Raw genomic sequence first — 20,495 nt, 5'->3', positions numbered from 1 at the left:
CAAGGTGTAGCGGGGCAGTTGTAGCCATGTTTCCAGCTTGGAGACCCAATAATTGTAGGGCGCAGGGGGATCTGGGAGGTCAGGGTTACGGTCGTCCAGGTACTCCCTCAACATTGAAGACATTGATGTTAAAGACAAGTGTGGTAGCCCTGGCAGTCCACGGTACGTTGAAGAATGTGCTGAACCACCAAATTAAAAAAAAAGGGCCCGGGCATTTAATTGACTTTTTAATCGAGTTATTGAAATAATTGAAGCAGCTTATTTTCCAAGGAGGATGATTCCATCATACTTTCGTTGGAACAAGCACATGGCTTTTTTCCCCAAAATGTTGTGCTTTGCAGCAATAGTGTCAGCTTTGTGCTTCTTGTCAGCAATATTGAATCACATTGAATTACAGCCCATAAATTCCTATGCATGGTTCAGGTTGAATTCCCAGATCGATGTGCCCCTGGATACCAAATCCAAACTTGCCTATGTCAAACAAGTTCTTTACTTCAGCAGTTCCTATTCTCTCACCTTAAGGTCTTTTACAAGAATTTTATTTGCATTAGCTTTAACACAGCTACTAAAGTAAGGTCAGAAGGCACCAAAATTATTAATACCAACTCAGAAGCGCAGTGACAAAAAATAAGGTGAGCCCTCTAAAAATTGATTTAGAGGTCCTTGAGGTGACACCTTCATAAATAGAGTTTAAGGCCCCTAAGCTGAGCCCTGTGTGAAGAGTGCAATAAAGTGTACTGCAACAATTTTTAGCTAACAGGAACTAAGTAAACACTGTTATATAGAGTGTATTTATTAAATTTGATATATGGCAGCAGCAGTTACGTTTTTTTTTTTTTTTTTTTTTAAAGTAGTGCAATAGGGTGTCTTGCGAAATTGGCCAATATAGGTGTATAAAAGAAAATTATACACTGCCTGCCTGTCTGTCTAAGAAGCTGATGTCCTGGTAGTCTGTGCTGTGTGTTAGGCCTAAGAAAGACTTTTGGGGTCTTGTGAGCCTTAAATCTCTGAAAATCCTTTCTGTCCCTACTCCAAGATCTATCCCTGAAATTGTCCTGTAATAATTAGAATGTAGGAGCTTTCTCATTTAAGTGTCCACACGCTCACTATGGCAACCATTGACACTTCCATGTTTGGTTTGGATTACAGACCTCAGATATCAGATACCTCTGCGGCAGCACAGATCCTGGGAGGTGAGAGCACACTAGGCTGGGGATACAGCGCTTGTAACGCAGCCCAATCCACATGACCTGTTATGAGACCAACTACTATGCATATATGAATATGCATAGTTGGCGAAGTGGGCCAAGGGGGTGCTCGTAAAGCCCAAAATGTTTGTAAGACCCCAATTTGCATATTTTATTCTATCAAAGAAACTCGGGAATGGCGGGACACATGAAAAAATCATTTACATCACTGCAGACATGAGATAAAGAGCTGCTGGAGGATACCAGCAGGTTCATTTATACAAACCTGCTATTAGTTCCGCTTTAACTAAGAGATAAAGTAAGTGCTGGTGAATCTGTACATAAGCACAGCAGCAGGAGACTGGGATGTAATCTGCTGCACCTATCCTCAGATGCTTGTATTTCTAAAATACACTCCCAGAGTGCAGGCATTTGCAGATTTGAAATCCAATGGTCCATCTGTGCTAAAGTAGTTAGTAATATACCAGATGTATCATCAGGGTATGTAGGCAGCAGTCCCTGCTATTTGCTCAAACTGAACTTTAACTCTTGCACTTGAATGCAACGAGTGAATCTTTAAAGTGGTCCTTAAGTATGAATGCTTTATGCAGATCATCAGACACATTTTCTCTAAACAACTTGCATTTTCCATATCAAAGACCCCCTTTAGAATTATAGTAAAATAAAATTTCACTGCATTTTAAATCTACGCATTTTGATCATTGTTTTGATCATAGCTATATATTATGCTGGTTTGGCTTTGATTAAAAAAATTTAATCTTGCTTTAAGTTAAATGAACAGAGCTGGGTTCATATTACAACAAAAATTATGTTCAAACCCTATTTGCTCAAGATAATAAAAAGTTGAATTTAAGGTCATCTAATTAAAAGGACACTTCTGGAGGTGAAGTTTAATTGGATTGTGCACCATCATGCATATTAATACCATTGCATTAAAGTCAGGAAACAGTCGTTGAAAATACAATCTTTCCCTGATGTACCAGATTTAGACAGGGTAAATAACATTTTTTGATCTATAAATATGACCTAGATGTGCTCTTCTGTTGACCGGTTGACTTCAGGGACGGTATTTCATTCACACAGAGCACATTTCATATTGACTTTAGTAAATGTAATTAATTTCATTTTATTTGTTCTTCAATTTGATCAAAGTTATAAAATGTTACAACACAGCTTTACAGGACATTCTGGGTTGCCTCTGAGTCTCTGAATGTAAAGTCTATATTTATTGATAGCATCTTGAATTTAACAGAGGGACTCTGTGCGCACAAATGTTTCTCCATTTAGGTTTACAGAACATTATGCAGTCCAGCGCTCACTCACACCTGTAGACAGTCTGTCTCAATCCCATCATGACTCATTAGCTTCGTATTGTGCATTCAGGTCAACATGTAAGCCATTTAAAAGTTGAGAACTTAAACAATTTTGAACTGGGATTAAAATTTTTAGAATTTCTAAATTTTACTAAGTTTGTACACACTTAAGGGGAAATTTATTATTTGGTCTTATCTTAGCTTACCTGTGATTGGTAGCTAAAGGCAACAAAGTGAACCTTCTACAAGACAACATAATAAAACTCACCCTTAGATTTATTCTTGCAAGGGGCAGCAGAATTTCAAAACAATGCAGGAACATGAGGGATTAGTAAATTGAAATCAAACAGCACAGTTTCAGAAATGCTTGTTTGAAAATAAATGTTTATGCTTGTTGAAATACATGTTTAATTTCTTATAAAGATTCAGTTTAGACATAGTTTTCTTAATTACACAACCCCTTTAACATAATTAAAGTTTACCTGTCATTTCAAAAAAGTTTTAAAAAGTCATAGAGTCATACCATCCAAAGAAAAGTGTCCAACAGCACCAGTTACAAATGTGTAATAAGAGCCTTCCTTGGAGAAATTCTAGGACGCACGCCTGGAGGCCTCCAATCCCAATAGGAAACCAAATAACATCAAAGAAGAATTGGTCAGGCAGCATCCAGTGGTAAAGTTCTTAGTGAGGTTTATTTAAGCAACAAACATCATGGCAACATTTCGACCCCTGGGGGTCTTTTTAAAGCTTGAGAAGGACCCTCAGGGGTCGAAATATTGCCATGATGTATGTTTCTTGAATAAACCTCACTAAGAACTTTACCACTAGATGCTGCCTAACCAATTCTTTTTCAATGTCACAGAGATATGTCAAAAGAATTGATCGGTCTGGGTCTGAGTTTTCAGACCTGTACTGACCAGGAGAATGAGCCGTCAGAAGACACACTGCATTGTGTCTTCTCTACGCTCTGTGTTAGAAAAAAGAGTCTGGCTTATAATGGAGCTCTATGGAGCCTGATTCTTTTATTTCTTACAAAAAACGTGCAGCACAGTCTTCTCCCCAATCATTCTCCCGATCATTACTAGTCTAAACACTCAGACCCGGACAAATCAAAACTTTTGATATGTCTCTATGACATGTCAAAAGTTTTTTGAAACAACAGGTACACTGTCCTCTCATTCGTTGACATACTGTTCCCACCGGAAGTGGACAGTCAGCCTACAGTTTATGGCTAAATAAGCATTTATCCTGGACAACCAATTTAATCGCAAGTCCTATGCATATGTAACACCTGTTCTACTGCGCAACAAGTAGGGGTACAAAAACAGTGTTAAAACATTTACTTATAAACTAAAACTAAAGGTAACAATTTACAGTGGAACAACACCCTGAAAACTGGCATAAAACATTCCTGGAATCAAGGGTGGCAGGCTGCCTTAGTGACTCTGACCCTTTTTGTGACAGAAGTTGCACCAAAGATTATGCTAAAATGGCACAGCAGTTTAGAGTGAATCATAAATTATTGTGTTATGGAGCTTGTCACTGCCTGTGGTATGGGTAGCACGAAATGGGCAACAGGTTTAGTGGGGCCACTTGTAATTTTTGGCGGCATATTTGATTTTACCAATAAATGTAATGAAAAAAAAAAAAACATGTGAGGTAAAATAGAAAGAAAAATGCAATTCTGGCATTTCTAGCTGAAATGGTTTTTACCATGATGAACAGGCAAAGTCTTTGTTCGAATTAAATCTGTTTAGATAAGGTTTAGATCAAACTTGGGTTTGAGTGTCCCGGTTAATCATCTCTAATAAATATTTGCCTGTGCACCAAAGGTTCAGAACAAATTTAGTGTGAGTTTTCGTCTGTCATGCAAATAGTATGATATAATGTATGATATGATATGATAATAGTATATATATATATATATATATATATATATATATATATATATATACATACTGTTCTATTGTGAACAAACGAAGCAACCGGAAACAAAAGGCAGAAGAAAACAAATGGTGAGATAATGTACTCATGATGGGATATAAAACAGTACATCTTTCTCCAGTTAAATATTTTAGGTAACAATTCTATCGACCATCAACACTTGTCATGTTAAGGGTCCTAAAAAAGGAAGAAGTGTTTTGGTTTTTCTGCTAGAATATGACTATCCTGCAGGCATGAATTAATGTATTTTTTAGATGGATTACAACTCTTTTTATAAATGAGAAATTTCACAGTATGTGAGTGAATGAATCTGGAATGATTTATTTTATTCACCATTTATCTTACCAACTGTATAAAATGTCTTCGCTTATAGGTAGCATTTTATTGTCTTGTAGAGAAAGTGAAAATGTAGGGTAAAATACGGTATGTATATAAATGCAAAATTCCTTCTAATCCACATTTTTCACCATTGTATAAACTACTGATATAAAAAGTTTAACCCGCTAATATTGCAACAAAATGCTCTACTGCAAAAAAAAAATTATATACATATATATATATATATAAAACTTCCACAATGGAACGCACTCTGCTCACAAGGTGTGCTGGGTGCCAGCGGCTGGAGACCGAATCCACGTCTCACTTATACAGAGTCCAAGAATCTCGCGGCACAACCAAATGTGATAAAAAATCCAAAAGTGTTTATTCCATATCAGGTAGAAAAATACATGCAACGTTTCAATCTCATCGCGAGATCTTTCTCAAGATTGAAACGTCGCATGTATTTTTCTACCTGATATGGAATAAACACTTTTGGATTTTTTATCACATTTGGTTGTGCCGCGGGATTCTTGGACTGTATATATATATATATATATATATATATATATATATATATATATATATTTTTTTTTTTTTATAAAAGACACATCATTTCAGTTACTTTGGTTCATGAAATTTTAAAAGGGAAACAACATGTTGCATTTTTGGTAGCATATGGAATGTAAATAGGCCACACTAATAGAAGGAGGCACAAGTTCAGTAGTCATGGCCAGGTTAAGGTCAGAAATTAGTACACAGAAGGATTCAGGATGGCAAGAAGAGATAAAGACTAGAAGAAAGCCATACATTAACATATTGTAATGTATGGTATGGAAATAGTTTAAAGCGACTCCGTACCCACAATCTGACTCCCCCCCCCCCTCCCCCCAAACCACTTGTACATTCGGATAGCTGCTTTAAATCCAAGATATATCCCGGGGTCCGTTCGGCAGGGGATGCAGCTTGCAACTTGCAGCCCTGTGTCCAACGGCAAGGGCTTAGAATATCCATGCCCTAACCTTGCACCACCCCTCCGTCTCTCCTCCCCACCCTCTTCATCATTAGGAATGCCACTGGAACATTTACTCCTGTCTAAACATTGCACAGGTGCCTTAACGATAAAGCCCATGTGCCATGCTGACACAGGTGAGGAATAGGAGACAATCTGCCTGGAGCATTCCTAATGATGAGGAGGGAAGGGAGGAGGGACAGGAGGTTGTGCCATTCTAATGCATACACAATCTAAGCCCGACCTTTGGGTAGGAGGCTGCAAGTTTAAAAGTTGTTTTTTAGGGTAACTGCATCACCTGCCGAACAGACCCCAGGACAGATCTTGGAATAAAAGCAGCTATCCGAACATACAGGTGGTTTGGGGGGGGGGGGGGCAGATTGTGGGTACAGAGTCGCATTAAGCGAGCAGCAAGCTAAAAACCTTTGTTTAGGCAGGGTGGGACTGTTAAAGATGCCAGAAACGACAGGTGACTGGCAGTGGTTGGCAGGGGAAGGATTTGGGTGTGCAGACCCTTTAAGAGGTAGGAAGGGATCACAAATGCAACCTATGGTTAGAGCAACTCAAGCTTATCAATAGGGGGTGGACAAGACCATGTGAAGTAAATGTAACTTACAAGTATGAGCAATACAGCATGAGGAGTGGACTTTCAGCATTACATTGGAATTAAATAAGGTGACCTTAGTTCTTTAGTTTTTGTTAAATTGACATATTGACTATAAATGAATTGTGGATTCAGTTTATTCATTTACTAAGTGTGTAAAAAAGGGTTAAAGCATTTACTTTACCATGAATAATAATAATAATAATAATAATAATAATAATAATAATAATAATAATAAAAATATTGTGGCCGATTTAAAATGTTTCTTATCCCTGTTTCTCTCTTTGTGCATCTCTTTTTTGGCACACGTTTCGCTCTATTTTATGTAGTTGTGTACAAGGAAAAAGATGATTTTTCACCTTCCAAGTTCCACCTGCAAGTGCTGGCCATGGCTGGTAGCACTGCATGTAACAGTGCCTGTAATTTAATGTCATTTTAGACAGAGTCTAAATTAATTATTAACAATTAATCCATGAATTTATAGACACCAGATCCATATGCTTCAATTATTCTCCTATTTCCTACTAGGCAGACCGAGTTGACCTGACTTTTTTATGAACTTTTATGAGAATTTACTTGTCTTGTTGGCTTCTTTTATGTATTTCAATGTGTTATTGTAAACAAAAGCATAACAGAGCCTTTAACTGAATTATGATAAAATATGCTTGATGTAGCATAAGCCTGGACAACCTGTCTGCACACATTCATCAGTAATACATTGGTTGCAGCTGACTGCCTCTGTACTTTTATACTTTCTCAGGGTATTGTGCTGTTTGAGTGACAAGTGAAACCGCTGTAGTCACAAGACTCTACTTAAAACAAATGGGTACATAGCACTTCTCTTTTCACATGATATTTCTGAAAAAAAAAGTAAATCTAATAGAATAAAATTTATATTTAAAAAAGCTACAATATAAAGACTATATATGAAGACAGATATATGAACTTTTTTTTTTTTTGCAAAACATTTTTTTTTGTTATGTTTTATATAACTATAATGCAGTCATTAAATATTGATAAGGTATGTGTATTGTATTTCAATTAAAGATGAGTGAACCTCTAGCATGCTAGGGTTTTTCCGAATACATGCGCTTGGCAATTGATTACTGGTAGTTAAAGAAGTTAGATGCAACCCTAGGGAGTTTTCCAGGCAGCCTTAGGTATGCATCCAATTTCTTCAGCTACCAGTAATCAAATGCCAGGCGTTCAGGTTTAGACAAATCCAAGCATGCTCAAAGTTCCTATTATGCTAACTTTGATGACATTAAAGGAGAGGCCAACTGAAGTTCATATGGACTAAACACATAAATGACATTGCTCTCTTAACTGTACCTGAAGACATCCTGAAGAGTTCTCCAATATCATAAGTATAATCCAATTGCATTCGAATTCAGGTGTTAAAGAATTCTACTAATTGCTCCTTATTTCCTGGCCATAGGACAAACATTTCATCAATATATCGAATCCAAAGTGGGATTTTAAATGACCAAAATACCTCCTCAGGTCTAAAATTAGATAAAAACAGAAATGAGTATTAATATAGACATGTATTTCTCATAATTTGATTATATATTATTTATAGGTGATAATTAGTGATGAGCGAATAGTGAGATATTCAAATATTCAATATTCTTACGAATATCCCGCGAATATTCGAATATTCCCATTAAATTCCATGGAAACAAGTATTCGATTAGTGAAAAACATCTATATGACCATTTGGAGGGTGAAACCGGAAGCTTGGGGATTTGAATGCTTATCGAATATTTATTGAATATTCGCTGGATATTCATACGAATATCAAATATTCGAATATCTCACTATTCGATTGAATATCTATTTGATCGAACAGTATTCGCTCATCACTAGTGATAATGAATAAAAATTATATATTGAATATATATGAATAAAAATATAAATAAATTTATAATTATTCTAGTAAAATTGACAGGATGGTATCTTTGCGGAGCGTTATGCATCCCTCGGCTCGTGCTGTGCGGCCGAGAAGGCGCTGATATTCCTGATAGGTTCAAAAGCGAGAGAAGGGCCTTTCGAATCTGAGCGGGATGTAAGTTGTTTTTCAGACTTTGTCCCCGGTCCTCTGGGGGTGAGAGCCAGAGAGTGGGCATCATTATGTCACTCTTACAAGGACCTCCACAGGAGTGGACCTTTTCTTTGCCTCCAGATGCCACTGAGTTATCTTCTGTGGATCAGTTTTTCTCTGCATTGGAGTTACTCTATGATGACCCTGACAGGGCAGCAGCAGCTGAAAGGCAGTTGACTACTTTGAGACAGGGCAAGCGACCGGTGGAGGAGTATTGTGCCGAGTTCCGCCAGTGGTGCGTTCCATCCGGATGAAATGATCCTGCGCTTAGATGCAAATTTAAGCAGGGGTTATCTGATGACATTAAGGATGCCTGGACAGGACACCCAGATCCTTTCACCCTTAAGCTGGCCATGAATTTGGCTATTCGCATAGACCGCAGTCTCCGTGACAGACATAGGGAGAGAGTAGGCTCTGACTCTTCTAAATACCCTGTCTCCTATTCTGTCAAACACTCTGTTGTTACCCCTACTATTCCTGAGGACGAGCCCATGCAGCTGGGACAATTGGACGCCAGGACCAGGTGAGAACACCGGAGACACAATGGTCTATGTTACTACTGTGGTGATAGTGGCCATTACACCAGTTTCTGCCACAAGCGTCCCAAGCGGCAAGAAAACCTGCACCCAAATCATTGGCGTTCAGGTGACTCCCAGGAAGGTCACTTGGGCGCACAGGTACCCTCCAGCGAAATTAATATTTCTAGTTCTGTTGTACCTGATTTGCCTGTATCTGATGTGAATTTAACATGTTCTTCTGCTCATCCTGTCAGTAAGCCTGTTCTCCATGCCATAGACTCTTCTTCTGATGAATGGGAGTCAGATGGAAATCTACTAAGTGAGTCCTGTGAGGGTCCTGAGGCCCCTCATAAAAGGGGGGGGGTACTGTCAGGATGTTATCTTTGCGGAGCGTTATGCGTCCCTCGGCTCGTGCTGTGCGGCCGAGAAGGCATTGATATTCTTTTATTCTGTTCTGTGTTTTGTTTTGCTGTGCCTGAACACTGGTTTATTTGCTCTCTTTGGGAGACACACCCGACTTCACCTGCTGAGTTCTGTCTGGCCATGTCATGGTTAATGTGTGTTTTGGTTCTGCTGTGACTGACAGGTCTTCCTGCCAGTGGATCTGTCTTGTTCTCAGGTGTCTGTGTTTGGAGATCAGGGGGATGGTCCAATTACATTCTGGATCAGAACCCTAGCCTCCTATATAACTAACCAGGTTTGTGCACTTATTGCTGGTAATTGACTTAGTCTCTGCCCGCTTTTATCTTCTGTGTATTTGCTATCTCTGATTTTTGCCTTATTCCTTGACCTCCCTTGCTTGCCGCCTGCCCTTGACCATTTTGCCTGGACTTTGACTACGTTTATTGGATTGTGATTTTGTACTTTTGCTGCCATTGTTGTGACCCGGACTGTTTACTATTCTTCATTTTGTTCGTCTGTCTGTCTGTCTTGTATTTGTGTTCCACCTAGCCAGTGCAGGGACCGTCGCCAAGTTGCTCATTGCCATCTTAGGGCGGATTGTGGCAAGTAGGTAGAGACAGTGGGCGGGGCTGAGCTTAGGGCTCACTGTCTTGTCTTGTCCTGCTGTCCAGTTCCTAACAAAAATATTGTAATAATGTGTAATTCTCTCATAGTACATTCCATTTGAAGTGTTTGTTATTTTACCCAAATAACGTTTTCTCTTTTGCTTGCTAGTTTACTACAGGTACACTTAAAGTATTTTATAATATAGCATGTCTACCTTTCTAAATGATAATTACAAGTGTGCTTTAGCCCATGAAATTCACATTACTTTACCATAGAAAACAAAACCAAACAACAAAAATCAATGATAATTTAAACAAGAATAATAAATGGAACTGTAACAACAAATCTATATTTTATTAAAACAGTATAGTTAAGTTATAGTTGTATGGTTTTGTCTAGTTTATTTTTCCAGTTGTTTATGATCTTAAAAGTAGTAAGATTTTTTTTTTTTGTATAGATATTGCTTTTTTAAAGACTGACAACACTATACCTTTGGACAAAAGATAATATATAGATGCAAATGAAAGAGAGTTATACAATTTACTATATATGACCTTCAAGTGGTTTTCCAGGAATTTTTGATTGATGCTTTATCCTCAGGATTAATCAGCAGGCAAATTGAGAATGCCTATTATTCTGTGTAAAAAGACCAGCGATAAGCTGATAAACAAGCTATTGCTTGTTCATCGGCTGTTTGGATCTTTTGTGGTGATCATTGAATGCATCATTATTATCCATAACAGGTAATGTGCAGCTGACAATCGTGCATTAAATGGGCTGCATAATTAATAAAAAGTGAGTGAAGTTATCCAAGTTTGGCAATTTCTACCAACCCGAACGCTCGGCATATGATTCCTGGGGTCTAGAGAAGATAGAAGCCGCTCTAAGGCTGCCAGGGCTCCCTAAGATTGCATTCAACTTCTTGGAGAAGTTGCCGAACCTGGACAGTTTCCTTAAGTTCGCTCAACACTATTGATAAAGCCTTGTGAAGGGGCAGTAAGTGAGGCTGAACACAGAGATAAGCTCTTGCTTTCTGCAGCCCGTTGACCCCTATAAAAGGGCTTTAATTTTACAAAAGAAAGTATGATGTTAGCTATAGGGAATAACTTTTTTTCAAGGATATGATGGCCTTTAATGACTGACTTGCCAGTCTTGCAAGTAGGCAGTCCCCTTCCTACCTTTGTCCCTTATACTCTCTCCTCCCTTATCACAAAGTGTCTTATGTCCTCATCTCGTCTTTATGTTTTCTTTGATAAATAACTATGTCTGAATCCAAGCAATAAGGTACACCTACCGTACAACTACGATACTAATGAAAAACTTTTATAGACAAAACAGAACTCATATGTTTTATTGTTCGTAACATATGGTACTTTCTACAACATTCAATAAAATTTAGTTTTACTTTTAATAAAAGTACATTTACAGCTTGACTATGAAAGCTGCTCTTTGTCTGGCTTCTATTTGTGATTATTTGATGTGAGAGAATATTTTGAGAGCAAATGTGACAATATAAAAAAAATTTTCATTACAAAATTTTAACTGCTGCAATTTTGTAAAAAAAAAAAAAAAAAATCACACATAAACTGAACAATAAATGTGGACCACTGTGTTGACACTGTCTATATTTAAAATATTGCTAAATATTCAACAGAAGTTTTGCAAAAGCAAAAAATATGGCACCGACCAAGGCTTGATGCACATAGAAAATTTATTCCATCATACACATCAGTGTACAGATGTAGGAGGACAAACAGGCGACATACACCCACATGCTTCCTCTCAGTCCTCTGAAGTCATCATCACAAGTTTGTCCTCCTACATCTGTACGCTGGCTGTATGATGGAATAAAGTTTCTATGTGCATCAAGAATTGATGAGTACCACATTTTTTCCTCTTGCTGGATTTCTGTTTTATGGACACTTGTCTTAAAGCACTACATTAAGCTTGAACGGACCACTAGACACAATTCATACTGCATGTTTGTGGCTGCAATAGGGTTTGGTAGCGCCAAAACTTGAATGTTACTAAGTAATAAATGCAGCTAACGAAATATTCAGTAGGTCTGATGAAGAATTACAATGGCAATCAGTTTTTCTGTCCACTCTAAAGCAAGAATATTAATACTCTGTACACTGCAGTAAATGAGCCCTGTTGGACTTATCTTGCTGAGCTTAATCTTTACCTCTTGACCAAGACCAAGACGCAAGATTCTTTAAAATTAGGTCATGTAGGCTGCAATGCAGTTTAATGCTGTCTCTAAGGGAACAAGCCTGCGCAATATGGAATATTACATTTTGGGCAATCTTTACAATGGTGCCAACCTCTGTGTCATACACCGACAACAACATTGAATTCTATGCCATCCATCAACAGCATTTTAAGTGCATGCTGACTATTAATTTTATTGTGAACAGAAACTTTGATGTCTGACACTGGAGTCCTGTGTTATATTGTTTCATATTGTAGACAAGATGCAGTGTAACACAGTTATAAGCAATAAGACATGACAGGTTGTGTTTTATTGAATCATTAAAATGTGCCTCAGGTGTGTACTAAGGCATAGTACTGAATGCTGAGTGACTTCAACCATTGGAGAAGTGCTTAAATGACCCAATAAAATATACTCAGGAGAATTGTGCAGCTCTTAACGTACAATGTATTAGTCATAAATAAAATAAAATAAGACCTATATTTTCAGGCCTTCGGATTTATACCTAGTGTAATTCTTCCATCAGCTCTTCATTAATGAATGTATGTGTGGTCTATCTATCTATCTATCTATCTATCTATCTATCATCTTTATGCCTCAATTTTATTTTAATAATTGGCACTTCACAAATGTATATTTTAAATTATATCTGTAGGTGCACTTTTTAAGAGAAGTCCAAATTAAAAAAAAAAAAAAACACACAACCACATGAAAGAACATTTGGGAGATTTATCAAGCAGTCTACTAGTAAGATTTTTTTGTTGTTGCCCATAGTAAGTAACCAGTAACAGCTCAGCTTTATTTTACCAGGATTTTAAAGCTGAGCTGTGACTGGTTGTTATGGAGAACAAAGAACATTCTTACTATAACACACTTAAGGTTAGGAGGAATTTAAGAGCCGTCACTGCTGTGGCCCAAAAACATATGGTGGTGGGGTCATAGTGGAGCAAACTAAATGATTTATTGGGAGATACAAAAAGAAGTCATGTGTGCAGTGCTCCGTTGCAGTAGAAATTACTGTTGTATAATAAAACTCAATATCAGAACTAAAAAACAATCCTTGTTAATTCTTTATTTCATAGAATTATTTAAAGAGAACCAATCATGGACGAAAGTTAAAATTTTTTTATTCCTAATTAGATGCAAATCATAATTTTATTGACATTTGCAAATATAATCAATTATTTTTATTGCCACGTTTTTGAATTTTTCCCTTTTTACTTTCCTGTCTCGAGCCGGCTCTTTTCAAAAGAGCCGGCGTGAGACAGGAAACTCCCTTCATGCAGAGTGGCAGGAAAGGTTCCATTGATCCTTTGCCTGCCGCTCTGTTAATACACAGTGATCTCGCGCTATACAGCGCAAGATCGCTGTGTATTATCTAAAGTCCCTCTTCTTTAATCTATTTATGAAGATACAGACTGCCTCTGCAGTCTGTATCTTATACTTTACCTAATCCTCTTCTTCGGTGCAGCAAGGCCGGCGCCACCATCTTGATTACGTCACTTGCATTCCAGCGGTGGAGCGCAAGGCCCGTAATCAAGATGGCGGCTCCCTTGCGGCACTGAAGCAGAGGATAGGTAAAGTATAAATGCAGTCTGTATCCTCATGAAGTCTATCTATGAAGATACAGACTGCAAAGGCATCTTCATAGTTAGACTTCATGAGGGTACAGACTGCATTTGCAGTCTGTATCTTTATACTTTACCAGATCCTCTGTTCCCTGGCTGTTCCGGCGGCGCCGCCATCTTGATGACGTCACGCTGGAATGCACAGCTGGAACGCAAGTGACGTCATCAAGATAGCGGTGCCCACCGGAACAGCCAGGGAACAGAGGATCAGGTAAAGTATAAAGATACAGACTGCAAATGCAGTCTGTACCCTCATGAAGTCTAACTATGAAGATACAGACTGCCTTTGCAGTCTGTATCTTTATACTTTACCAGATCCTCTGTTCCCTGGCTGTTCCGGCGACGCCGCCATCTTGATGACGTCACGCTGGAACGCAAGTGACATCATCAAGATGGCTGCGCCCACCGGAACAGCCAGGGAACAGAGGATCAGGTAAAGTATAAAGATACAGACTGCAAATGCAGTCTGTATCTTCATGAATAGACTTAGGGAGAGATATACTTTCATAATAGGGACAGTTATATTTAGTTGATTGGTTCTCTTTAAAATCACTGGAACAGATGGAAAAAATGTTCAGCTATTAGGCTGTCTAGGCGGGCTAAAGCTTTTTCGCGGGGATGACCTGCTTCCAGAGGCCAGAGGTAGCGGGTCAATCTTGCAAAACAGCTGTAGCCCACCAAGACAACCTGACGGCTGAATGTTTTAATCTGTTCCAGTGATTTTCAATAATTGGTTAAAATACAGAATTAACAAGGATTAGTAAGTGCTGCTGTGCATCTTTTTTACTTGTGATTTTGACTTTCTAACGTTAAGGCTGCTTGATAAATCTCCTATATTGTTTGTACATGAATAAGAGCTACATTGATATGTCTTGAAAGTGTCCAAGAATGAAATCTAAAGATATGATTAAAGATCTTCATAAAAATTAAAGTGTAGTAAAAAATGTCATGCTTTTAAAAGAATTTGTTGTTTCTCGTTCCCAAAACATCGACAGATTGCAAGACCATATTTATTATCTAAAACACTAATGTTTGGCAGTCTTATTTTCACAAAATCATCCTGAACTCAATAGTTTTTCTGCCAAGGAATATGTTCTGCCATATTTATGCAAAATATAGTTGTTTATAAAAGAACATCTGCTGCTAAATTCCACTAAAGCCATAGACATTGAAGACACTAGAAGTCTGACTATCAAATGTATTTAGCATCAAGGCTGTCTTAGTAGTGAAAAATATAATACAGAAACAAAGCCACCCTCCTTACCACATTGTTGTATTTAAACACATTAGAGACTCATAAAAGTAAACAGTGCCTTGCAGAAAGAAATGCCATTTCAAGCATCTTCCTTGATTTGCTAAAAGAAACATTTAAAAAAGAACAGCAATAAATAGTCATGCAAACAGTGCTGTCATCAGTGGCATACCAGACAACCAAGAACACATTTTATCTAATTTGTCTGCTTGTATTTCAGTAAAAAGTAACAATTGACTTTTCATGAATTAAGGTTAACCAAAGAAAAAATAATTATCAAAAGTTTTTTTTTTACAAGTCAGGGTCTAAGTGTTCCCTGAATAAACAGGAAGAGGACCGCGCTGCTGCACACACATGTTCCACAGATATTTATTGTCACATGACACAGAATCAATGTCTTTTATTGAAAATGTGTTCAGTTGTATACTCTAAGCTTCTAACATTCAGGCAGCAGGAGATAGGGTTGTTTTCTTCCTTCTGTACCCATTGTAGCTGACTGCTACCGTAATCCCTACTGAGTTAAGTAACTAACAAACCAGAATGAGTAACTATAATTAAAAAAAATATATATATATATTTTGCCATGTTTGACATGTTTTCACGCATGTCAAAAATTATTTATCTCAGCGAGTTTCACTGCTGAGACCTGCTGAGATCAGGAGATATAGCCAGAAGAGAGTGCAGTAATTATGTGATCCACTCTGCGGCAATATTTTGTCTAAGTGTACCTGCTCATGCCTTCAGTGCTCTCACAGTAATCCAGGGAGTAGTCTGGCCTGTCAGAGGACAGAGATGCTGACTCAATCAGAGCTTATGCGGACTCCACACACCCTCCCTGCTCTGATCTAAACAGGTAAAGATATTCATATTTCACCCATGATCAAATCCTTTGGCTGGCTTCTGCTTTTTGTTTGCTTCTGTTTTTTGTTTGGTAGGAATTTTGTTCTTTCTCCTTTGCTTGGTTTCCTTGTTCTGACTGCTAGGATCAGGAGCTTAGCTGTGTGATCCACTCCGATTTTATTGTAATAAATGTACCTGCTCATGCCTGCACTGCTCTCACAGTATTCCAGCGATAGAGTGGGGAGGGGTCTGGACTGTTCTGTTCAGCCTGTCAGAGAACAGAGGCGCCAATACAATCAGATCTGATGCTGGCTTCACACACCCTCCCTGCTCTGCTTTAAATGGGTCAAGGCATTCATACCTCACCTTTGATCAAGTCTTTTGGCTTCTGTTAGGTGTTTGACCCTTTTCAAATGTATTGTGGACTTAGCTTTTTGGATTCTGAATTGGATTTGACTTGAATTCAATCCCCTGGTTCTGACTTGGCATGTAAGTTTTGCTCTTGATATTTCCATTTGACTGTGTTTTCTGGTTGACTTCTGGCTAGGACTTGTGGTACTTCCGGATTGTTATTCTTTGTTTGATGGAATTTATTAATCTGAAGTAGAATAGCTGCTAGGAAAACCTCGTAAACAGTAGCTATTTAACAGTGGCCCAGATTTACTATTATTATAGGTTTTCTCTCCAACCAGGATGTTTTTTTTTTCCCCACCAAATACAGTGGTGGCTTGGATTACAAGCATAATTCGTTCCAGGACGGCGCTTGTAATCCAAATCCACTATTAAACCAAAGCAAATTTTCCCATAAGAAATCACTGATATGCAGACAATTGGTTCCACACCCACAAAAATAATGATTTTTTATTCTGAATAACATTTAAAACAAACAGCAGAATATGTGATATTATAAATTACTGTACAGTAATGGAGAGGATGGGAAACACAAGGGCTGACAGAGACTGCAGGGAGCAAGAAGGAATGAGCAGGACAGATGTGGGCGCAGTATAGCACTCTCTGTCTGGGGAGAGAGGGGTTACAGCTATGGAGAGATTACCTCTACAGTCCTGTCCCCTGATGTAAGCCCCAGCCTGAAGTGGATCTGCTATGATTTGGAAGGTAAGGGAGACTTTCTGGGTCAGAGTACAGTGCTGTAGACCCCGCTATGCAGATCATGCCCCTCCCCTACTCGCGCTCCCACCCAGTGCAGGGAGCTCTTACAGCGAAGCAATGCTCTTAAACCAAGTCATAATTTTAAAAAACTGTGAGCTCTTAAACCAAAACACTCTTAAACCAAGTTACTCTTTAACCGAGATACCACTGTATATGCATTTGACACCTCTTTAGAAAAATGTGGTGCACTGATAAAAAGTGCTCCAGTCAGATTTAAGCAAATTTTCCCTACCCACTTCAACATAAACTTGTTGTAAAACTTGCCACTCTCTTATTTAATACAATCAGTGTAAAGCCTTTTTTGAATCTGGACCTTTTCTGTATTCTATTTTCCATCACATGGTCCATGCTTTTGCGGGTGGGGTTTTCCGGTCTATTGAAGTGTACCCTAATCGACTACATTTTCATTTTTCCATGTTTTGGCAGTTGGATGGCTCAACTGTCACAAATATTTACTCTGTGTGTGTCTATTCATTGAGGGCTTTCTTTCTTTTCTCATCTATTTTAATGAAAAAAGGAAAGTCCCGCTACCGTTAACATCCTCAACTGTCTGTGCTAGGCCCCTCAAGATCAAAGAGAGTCTGAGTTCTGGCCCTGCCACCTCCGGGTGTCTGTTCTTTAGCCTTCTAGGACAATTGCCCCCGATGGGGCTTCAGCTTTAGAATGTCTACTGCTGTCTTGGAAGAAAGTGTCATTTAATGCAGCTCATAAGTATACACCGCTGATTCACCAATGTCCATTGCTGTCCTTGAAGAAAAGTTGATTTAATGCCACTGGTCCACCAATGTTTTGTCCTGGGAAAAAGTGTAATTTTACGCCACTCATTTACCAATGCAGTGGACCTTCAAAATAAATAAATAAAAAAAATACCTTAATCTAATTAAAATTTAAATTATAATTTCATTAATACCAAAATAAATTACATTTAATTTAAATAATTAAAATTGAAATAAAATTGACACTTAAATTGATGGCACTTAATATAACTTGCAAGCCAAGGTTACCACACAAGGGGAGCTGAAAGGGTACTTGAAGGGGGATTGGAATCTGTGAAATGTTTTATTAAAAAGATTTCCACTTTTCTACTCCTGATACACCAATGTCCTCTGCTGTCCATGGTGGAAATTAAATGATTGGCTGGCTGAGTGACAATTTTTTAAAATTGTCTGTGACAGTATGCCTGGCTCCGGTCCCTTTGACAGAGACAAGAAGTCTGTGGGAGAAGGAAGGGGGCAGGGCAGCATGGACTCTTATCACCTTCTTCTGGGGAATTTATAGAGGACACCAGGTAGGAAGCGGGAGACTGTAGGTTATGCAGACCCCCACCCCCAATATACTGACCAGCAGACAAAGAACCCAGAACACATAGGGCAGTTGGCTGTGATGTGATGAATGAACCAAGACCTGAAGCTGCGGCCACATCCTAGAGTCCTAGGAAAGAAGAAGATCTATAAGGATCTGAGAGAAGGGGAGCTGGTGTGAACACAGTACCTCTGTGGGATCCAGGGGAAGCTATCGCTTAGAGGAGGTGACTGATGGACTGTGTGGACTCATGCTAAATCTGCACGGGTGGATTCTACTGGCATTGGATTAACAGGTAGCGCCCCTGGACATTCTCTCCTGCTTCATAAAGTTGGATTCAATAAATTTTCTTCCTTTTATAAGTTGCTCCATCCCCATGTATTTTCTGATAATCACCCCGTCACATTGTCCTTTTCAAATTTTTCACACTGTTACAACAACAAATGTTGAAAAATATTGCGACTATGTAATAGTCCCACTATTGTAGCTACTATAGTTTGACTGTTTTAATGAGATTCATTTGTATTTGTTAAGAACATTATTGCTTTTTACAATGGCATTAGGATAATTATTTTTGTAATCCATGTGGTTATTTATTTAGGATAACCAGTAAGAATTAATGCAATTAATGACAGTGAAGAACCACTTGTGTTCATTTATGCAACAAACAGGTTACACCTGTGTTTTGACCCACACAGAAGTTTCAATCAAGCATATGACATTATGATGAGATAAAGAAAAATTCATGTTTTTTTTTTTGGTAATAAACTATTGCAGGCAAGATATGTGTATATACTATATATCCTGCAATTTTTTTTTTACCTTTGTCACACAATCAAGCTGAAATCTATGTTCAGAGAATATGAATTGCTATTCTTTCTAGAAGCAATTACAACGCCTACAAGGCTATCCCAGAGACAAATGATACTTGTAAACTGATCATCTACTGTTTGTGTGAATTGTAAAATGCTGTCCCTATTGTATAGGAGCGATATTCGTCCGAATTGGCCCCATTCAGCCGATTTTCGCTCTGTGGAATAGAGAGAGCGATAAGCCGATCGCTTATAGTTCATTTAGGTTCAGACCTAAAATCATTGTTCGCCACCAGCGCATTGCTACGGTTGAATAGCGGTGCGCTGTGGCGACCGAGGATTTCAGCAGAACCATACATTACCTGTCCGGGCTGCAGGTCTTCTCCCGGTCCCACACGGCAGCATCAGCTGCGGAGCGGGGCTGTCTGAACTTACAGACCGCTCAGCCAACCACTGGCCGGAATCGTCGTGGCCAGTGATTGGCTGAGCGGTCTGTCAGTTCAGACAGCTCCGCTCCAAAGCCGATGCTGCTGTGCGGGACAAGGAGAAGAAGACCTGCAGCCCGGACAGGTAATGTATGAAACAAGGGCTGCAAGGACATCGGTAATGATGTCCTTGCAGCCCTTGTTTCACGATCATCGGGGCCGTGGAATAGGCCCAGTAAATGCAGTAAATTGCAGAAATCAGTAGTATAAGCAATTTTAAGAAACTCTGTAATAGGTTTCATTAGCCAAAAAAACCTCCTTCTGTACTCAAGAAGCAATTTCCCAGCCTCCCTCCCTGACTTCTTATCTGTGCATTAACAGGCAAACTCGTCTTCATTACAGAGAAGCCAGGGAAGACGGGTTCTGCTCTCTCTATTCTATCCTTATGGAGGGGGGAGGGGCCGAGGGAGATGAGGGAGCAGGAAGAGGTGACATGAAGGTCAGCTGTCTGTAGACTCTCTGGACACCTAAACCGCAGGATTCTGGGGTCAGAAAGGTCAGTGCTTATCTATGAACTTACCGAGAGAAGATTGCAGGGTGTTGTGCTTTGCAAGACTGCTCCGTGCTCAGTCACTCCTAACATCCCCTCCCCTCTCCATAGCCACATAATGGACACAGAAATCCTGCTGCTTCTGAAGTCAGGGGGGAGGCTGGGAGATTGCTTTTTCAGTCCAGAAGGAAACTCTTTTGGTTTATAAAACCTGTTACAGAGTTTCTTAAAATCACTTGTACTAGTCTGTTTGGGTGGCCATGGGCCCCCCAGGA

At 38.9% G+C, this 20,495-nt stretch overlaps 1 pseudogene; it reads right to left on the bottom strand.

Moving 5' to 3' along the window:
- Window positions 1-258: 258 nt before the first annotated feature.
- The window catches only part of LOC138796567 (large ribosomal subunit protein uL5-like), a 165,479-nt pseudogene continuing 145,242 nt past the window's right edge, over window positions 259-20,495 (bottom strand).

The sequence above is a fragment of the Dendropsophus ebraccatus genome, chromosome 7 (genome assembly GCF_027789765.1).
Source record: "Dendropsophus ebraccatus isolate aDenEbr1 chromosome 7, aDenEbr1.pat, whole genome shotgun sequence".
NCBI classification, from domain to species: Eukaryota; Metazoa; Chordata; class Amphibia; order Anura; family Hylidae; genus Dendropsophus; species Dendropsophus ebraccatus.
The sequence above is the reverse complement of the archived record's forward strand: the minus strand, read 5'-3'. Positions and strand labels throughout refer to the sequence as shown.